Below are 8,214 nucleotides of genomic sequence, written 5' to 3' on the forward strand. Positions count from 1 at the left end.
GCTGTGCAGACTACTTGTTTTACTCAGAATACAACACTTATCAACAAGCATGGAAAAACACCATATGAGATGGTGAAGAAAAAGAAGCCAAATATGAAGTATTTTCATGTATTTGGATGCAAGTGTTTTTTTCTTAAGACTCAACCTGAACAGCTATCCAAATTTGATCTAAAAGCTGAAGAAGGAATTTTTGTTGGATATCCACTTTCTACAAAAGCCTTCAGAGTCTACAATTTAAGAACAAGGGTTGTCATGGAATTTATCAATGTCTCTTTTGATGATAAGAAGATTACTGGACTTGAAGATTTCTATGATCATGATCAGCTGAGATTCGAAAATGAAGTTTTAAATTCTGATTCTGTAAATCCTGACAGTCTAAATCCTGATACTGCAAACTCTGATGGATTAAACTCTGATGTTATTGAAACTGTGGTGACTATGCCTAAGGAAGATGCACCTGTGCAGGGGGAGCATACTGAAGATCCAACCACATCTCAAGAAACATCAGAATCTACAACAGGCTCTTTAAGTTCTGATTCGTCAAGTTCTGATGGGCCAAGTTCTGATAATTATGGAAACTCATGTTCAGATATTTCTGGAAACTCAAATTCTGAAGGATCCAACTCAGAGAGCATAATTTCAGGGAGAGCATCATAAAATGTTGATGGAGACAACATGGATAATGGGGGAGCATCTAGTTCTAGTGAGAACCTTCCATCTGCAAGGAAGTGGACTAAAGCACATACGCCTAACTTAATTATTGGAAATCCTGATGCAGGTATCAGAACTAGAACAGCTACATCAAATGAATGTCTCTATCATTCTTTTCTTTCTCAGACTGAACCAAAAAAAGTGGAAGAAGCTCTTCAAGGTACTGATTGGGTGCAAGCAATGCAAGAAGAGTTAAATGAATTTGAAAGAAATAAAGTCTGGACCCTAGTGCCAAGACCAAAGAACAGGTCTGTTGTTGGTACAAAGTGGGTGTTCAGAAACAAAACTGACAGTGATGGCATAATTACAAGGAATAAAGCAAGGCTGGTTGCAAAAGAATACTCTCAACAGGAGGGATTGATTATGATGAAATATTTGCACCAGTTGCTAGATTGGAAGCCATAAGGATATTTTTGGCTTATGCTGCTCACAAAAAGTTTAAAGTCTTTCAAATGGATATGAAAAGTGATTTTCTCAATGGAGAATTGGAAGAAGAAGTATATGTTGAACAACCTCCAGGCTTTGTAGATCCCAAATTTCCCAATCATGTCTACAGGCTTGATAAAGCACTTTATGGCCTTAAGCAAGCTCCAAGAGCATGGTATGAGACATTAGCTCAGTTTCTTCTGGAAAGTGGATTTAACAGAGGGACTATTGACAAAACATTGTTCTACCTCAACCATGGAAAAGACTTACTTTTGGTGCAAATATATGTTGATGATATCATTTTTGGTTCTACAAATGACAGACTTTGTAAGAAGTTTGCCAAGCTGATGCAGTCAAGATATCAAATGAGTATGATGGGAGAACTTAACTATTTTCTGGACCTTCAAGTCAAGCATGATGAAGAAGGAACTTTTATTTGTCAATCTAAGTACACCAGAAATTTGTTGAAGAAATTTGGAATGCAAGATTGTTCAAGTGCATCCACTCCTATGGCCACTGCAACAAAGTTGGATAAAAATACTGGTAAATCAGCAGATATTACTGATTACAGAGGTATGATTGGTTCACTACTCTATCTAACTACAAGTAGACCTGATATCATGTATGCTACCTGTCTTTGTGCAAGATTTCAAGCAGATCCAAGAGAACCTTACTTAACAGCTGTGAAAAAAAATTTCAAGTACCTTAAGGGTACAGCTGATCTGGGATTGTGGTATCCTAGAGAATCATACTTTAAGCTAATAGGTTACTCAGATGCAGATTTTGCAGGATGTAAAATTGACAGGAAAAACACAAGTGGAAGCTGCCAATTTCTTGGAGGCAGATTGGTTTCTTGGTTTAGCAAGAAACAGAAGTCAATTTCTACATCAACTGCAGAAGCAGAATACATTGTTGTAAGAAGCTGTTGTGCATATATTCTTTGGATGAAGAATCAGTTACTGGATTATGGGTTAGAATTTTCTAAAATCCCTATTTACTGTGATAATCAAAGTGTTATTACTATGACAGGTAATCCATTTCAGCACTCAATGACAAAGCACATCAGAATTAGGTACCACTTCATACGGGAACATGTGGATGAAGGTACAATGGAATTGCATTTTGTTCCAACATATCAACAACTAGCAGATATCTTCACAAAACCACTGTGTGAAGCTACTTTTACAAGATTGGTAAATGAACTTGGAATAGTTTCAGGTTCTTTCTCTAAATCTGTTTAGTTTATATTTTGATACATCAGACTTTATGATCAGTATTTACAGATATTACTATCTTTGTGTATTATGTGCTTAAATTGAAAATTGCTTAAGTGCTGATTGTTGTCTGATGTGAATTTCTAAACTCTGATATTGATATGAATGTTTCTGTGACTATTCAATCCTATAAGGACAACTATGCTAGATGCTGACCTAGTAGTCTTTAATATACTAAAGATCCCATGTTTGAAGTAATTGTTTATGTGGAAATCTTTTAACACAAGCAAATTCTGATATTGAGCTTAGTTAAGTTTACTTTGTGTACCTTATTACTAAGTCAAAAACTAGAATAGTGCTTCTTATCTGTTAAGTTCTGATGTTAGTAAATCTGATGGATGTACTAAGTGCTGATAAGCCTCACTTATCAAAAGAAAAAGAAAAGAAATAAATATCAGGTGCTCCTTTGAGATCTAGAGAAAAATATATGTGGAAGGGAAGACCCAAGTGCATTGCTGGCATTAGGTAATATGCATTAGAAAAGTAAAATAAAATTTTCTTGATGACTTTTCACATTCTCTGATTACTGGAGAAATACTCTGATAATAGCATAAATTCTGATAAGCAATTGTGACTCACTTACACTAAGAAGACACTGTAAAAAGGAATTTCAAAAGATGCATAAAATGAGCACAAAACAGTTGAGGTGGACTCATGCATGAACTCATTCTAAAGTAGGCTTCAGACTAATGACAGTTTTTAAGCAAAGTTCTTAGTTATGCCTTATTTCTAAGATGTACTGAAGTGAATCAAACTTTACTCTTTGTCTGATATTTAGCTTATTGCACACACTTACACTCCATATGAATGATGAAAATTACTGTGGTGATAACTGTTGTTTTAGATGAACAGTTTAAGTGTCAATTGCATAAATTCTGAGGACAAGTTCTGATGGAAGTTCTGATGATTAAGTTCTGATGAAATCATATCAGTATTTGTGTGAAGAATTACAGATATACACATTCAGTTTTCGAGTTAAGGAGTCATATTCTGATGACTTTTAAATCCCGATAATAATCAAGTTTTGATGCTGACGTGGCAGTATTTATTTACTTGGTTTATTTTTGGTCATTACCTGAACGATAATATTTTCACAGAATATTGGTTAATGTGAGATAAAACAGTCATAATCATTATGGGTTAGTGGTTAACGTGTATGTCCTGAAAAATTCTAACCGTTTACTGACTGTTCACATGGTGCCAGGTGTAAAGTGTATCCCATGCTTCAAAAATATGACTGTTGAGTGGAGAGAGTATATATATGAGAGATAAAATATTTTCTAATCATTTACTTATTTTTCTATTCTAAATCTCTTTCTCTCTCTCTCTCTCTCTCTCTCTCTCTTTTATTTTTTGAAGTTGTTTTTCTCTCAGAACTTTTTACAAACACTTTGCAAACATACTCTTACTCACTTAATTTCTTCCAAAAATGGCACCAAAAGATATAATTTTTGATGGAGCTAAGTTTGTTCCTAATAACTTCTCCGCTATTCTTAGCAAGTCAGAAGCCCCATCAGAACTTCATTTCATTCAGGACTTTCTTGCTAGTTCTGATATTGGGTACGCTCTGACCAAACCTGATGCAGTCTCTGGTACTCAAGTGCTGGAGTTCTGGAGAAGCGGAGTATATGATGATGGTGGTGCTCAAGGGTCCCCAAGTATTATTTTTCATCAGGGGAGGATGAGCATGTCGTGACATTGGCTACGGTTCGACAAGCACTGCAGCTACCTGAGAACTGTGTTTATTCTAATATTGAAGAGCCAGTTCTTCAAAACATGATGGCCAGTCTGGGGTATGAGAGGACATTGGAAAAGCTGGGTCAGTTAAAGAGATCTTACATAATGAGGAAATGGAGTTTCTTCTTTGACTGCATAACCAAGGCTTTTGCAAACAAATGTTTTAATTTCGATGCAATCCCCATATTCAGCCAACAAATCGAGTATGCTCTCATAAATCAAACTGATTTTGATTATGCAAGTGTTGTCTTAGGTTTTATTGGGGATAGAATGACAAAAGACAGAAATACTGTTTACTTTGCTAGATTCTGTCAGCTTATCTATAGTTTTTGTTGTGATGATAAGCCCCAATCAGCTAGTGAATTAATTTCATCATTCAGACTAGCTAAAAGAGCTTTTAATGACTTATTATCTACTGATAATAAGAAGGATGTGTTACGACCCCTCCTAGTTCCTTTATCTGTCAAACAAGCCTTAATAACCTATGATCCAGTTAAATACACTGAACTATATCCTGATGTCCAACCATCAGAACCTCATCCATCAGCACCTACCACCTCTACACAAACACCTCAAACTTCTCAACCTCAACCTTCATATCCTACAGTGAAGCCTTCATCTTCCAAACCCAAGAGGACTAAGAAAGTACCTCAGCCTCAATCGAAGAGAAGGAGAATTATTTTACGAGACGAATCAGATGCTGAGGAACAGGTTCCCATATCAGAACCTGTTGTTGTAGAAGCTGAGAAGGTTTCTTCTCAGAAAGATACTGTAATTGGGAGTTCTAGGCCCCTCAAAAGGCTTAGAAAATTAAATTATGATGATAAAGCTCCTACAGTGTCTCCACCGTTGAAGAAATTAAAGAAACAGAGAGCTCACAGGGACATAGTTGAGTCAGGTTCAGAGGATGTAGTGGAAGCAGCTAAGGAATGGGATCAGGAATCTTTGATCTCAACAGAACCAATTGTTATTGAATTACTTCCTTCTGCACAACAAGAAACTGCTTAAGACAGAATTCCTACACCTCCTATGTCACCTATAGTTGATCCAGTACATATTGAAGAACCAGATACAAGTGCTGAAATTGATATTCATAACTTGATTGTGCCTGGGGTTTTGTACTTGAAAGCTCCACCAATTCAACTCACTCCACCAACAACATCAATTTTGGATGTTGATCAGAACCTGGCTGTAGATCAGAATTTAAAGAATGATGTTGAAGCCTCTATAGCCTCACATACTGCTATTTTATCAGAGGATGCTGATACTGCAGTATCTACAAGTTCTGATGTTGCCAATGAAGAAACTACTGGTGAAGCTGCTGCTAATTTAGATGCTGATGCAGCTGGTCCATCAGGACATGCACCTCAACAAACAGTTAATAAAGCTGATTTAGTCAAGAAGTTTGTTACAGGCACCAGTACCTTGGAGTGAAAATCCTAGAGGAAAGGAGTGGACTAAGGAATGGAACATAGTTAGTTTTGTTCCTTTTGAAAAGATTCTTGCTGAGCATCTGGTAAAAGCTGATGAAATGTTGTTAAATGATGATTTCAAGGCAAAGCTGAGAGTTACTGCATTGAGTACTAGGCACCTTCAGGGTCAACACTCAACAACTCATGCCAAGGTGAACAAAATTCAAGAAACCTTGATCCAGCAAGATATGAATGTGAAACTTGAAAAGAACAGATTTTTCAAGCCAGCCTTTGACAGAATTACCCACATTGAGAAAACTAAGGTTTCAAGCCAACCTCTGACATAGCTCAAGTTGGCTTGATATCAGAAGATAAGGAAAAGGAAACCTCTGACACTGCTCATGTTAAACCTTCAAAAATACTCCTACCAGGATTCACCAAAGCTAAACAGGCTCAACCTTTGAAGACTGCAACAAGTGGTTTTGAAGCAAGAGTTGTTACAGGAAAGGAAATAAGAGATAAATCTGGATTGGGTAGTTCTGATGAAAGAAGAGTACATAACACTACCAATGATCCAACTTCCTTAAGTGAACCAGGTGTTGGAGCAACTCCTGAAAGATTGAATCGACTTGAATCTGTACAAATGGTTACCATACCTTTTTGAAAGAACATATCTTGTTATATTTTATGACAGATGGAAGGGTATACAAGATTAGGCAGAATATTATACCACTGAAGTATTTTGAGGAACTGGAACATGTTCTATTCCTACTTCAAGTGAATGACAGATTAACAGATAGTGCTGCAGGTTATTTAAAGTCTCAAATTCAAAGACAGAAGAAGCTTTATTCTGTAAAGTCTGATAGCACATAATGTCCCAAGTACAGAGATCACAAAGGTGATATTGTCGAAATGAAGCCTAATTCTGCTAAGATTATAACTACTTTTCTGGGTTATAGGGCTGTGGAATTCAATCTAGAGTCTGACAAAGCATCTGATCAGACTAGATCAGGAGATAAGAAAAGCTATGATAAATTATCTTAGAGAAGCTATTTTTCAAACTGGTGAAGATACAGCTGAATTGATAAATGCTAAAAGGAGGATGGTCAATGAACTTGAATATGCTGAGAGATGTTTGTTGAAGAACTATCTCAGAACAACTCCTGATATCAAAGAGATCAGAAATTGAAGCCAAGCCAAAGATCTACAACTACTTAAATTCTGAAGTGTATACAGACTGAAGCTGTTATCAGACCTTAAGATGGTAAAGCTAAAAGGACTGTAAGTTGTAGTTATCTAGTCAAATTCTCATGCATTTGTACTTTATATTTTTGACATCATCAAATATCTGTTGAACTTGTATATTATGTTAATTTACAAGTTGGGGGAGATTGTTAGATATATTTGATAATGTCATGTGTAATATGATTTGTGTTTAGTTTTCAGATCTTACCTAACAGGACAAATCAGTACTTAACTGGAAATCAGCACTTATAATGAAGACATAACTTAAGATATCAGAACTTAAATTATCAGAACTTAAGTTATCAGAAGATATTTATCAGGAAATAATATCAGGACTTAAGATGACTTTCAGATAAGGCAGGCGGCTGATTGAAAGGAAAGAAGATCGAGACTAAGACAGAAAGAAATATGCAAGAAGAAGGAATTCTATGAAGAATAGAATACTTGGAAGAAAAGATAACTAGTTGATATATTTTAGGAAGCAGAATTATATTCCATATCAATTAGAACATTATCTTGTAACTGTGTAGTATATATACACATGCATAGGGTTTACACTATAAGTGTTATCATTATCGAAGTTATTATTCTTTGTAACCCTATCAGCTCTCGTGATAATTTGTTCATCACTGAGAAAGGACAGTTCCATATTGTAACAGAGTTTATTGTGTTGAATAAAATTTGTTTTCCGTTACTTGAGTTCTTATATTCGATTTGATTGTAGTAAACATTGTATTCAACCCCCTTCTACAGTGTGTGTGACCTAACATAGACAATGGTTCCTCAGTAAATATTCTCTTCAAGCACACAGTGGATCGAATGCAGTTAGGGAGCGTCCGCTCAAATGATTACCGGGAGGATCCATTTTATGGGTTTGGACACAACTTAGTCCCGATTCAAGGAACTTTATATCTACCAGTAATTTTCGGAACTGCTCCTAACCAAGTAACTCATGTCATAAAGTTCTATATCATCAACACTCATTCATCATACAATGGAATTATCGACAGGTCATCTTTAACTATGATGTAAGCAATAACTTCAATTTCCCATCTCAAAATCAAGTTCCCAACCCCGACAGGAGTCGGGGAGATAAAAGGAGATTATGGAGTTGTTGAATCATGTTATAGCCAGGGGTTAGTAATGGCAGAAACCCTCCAGGACAACAAAAGGAAGGCTACAGTCCTTCGCAAACAACAAAGCATCAAGAAGCACCGACCCCGGCCAAGGGAAGAAACAACAAAAGAGGTACAACTCATTGAATCAAGTCCGGACCAAGAAGCAAACATGCCAAGTTCGCAAAGACCGGAAAACAAACAAGTCATGGTAGTCGACAAGGCAAATCAGGTCCTAGACCAAGCTAGTCCTACCATACAAGCAACCAAAGAAAAAGAATCAGAACAAGTGAA

The sequence above is a fragment of the Apium graveolens genome, chromosome 3, assembly GCF_009905375.1.
Source record: "Apium graveolens cultivar Ventura chromosome 3, ASM990537v1, whole genome shotgun sequence".
NCBI lineage: Eukaryota > Viridiplantae > Streptophyta > Magnoliopsida > Apiales > Apiaceae > Apium > Apium graveolens.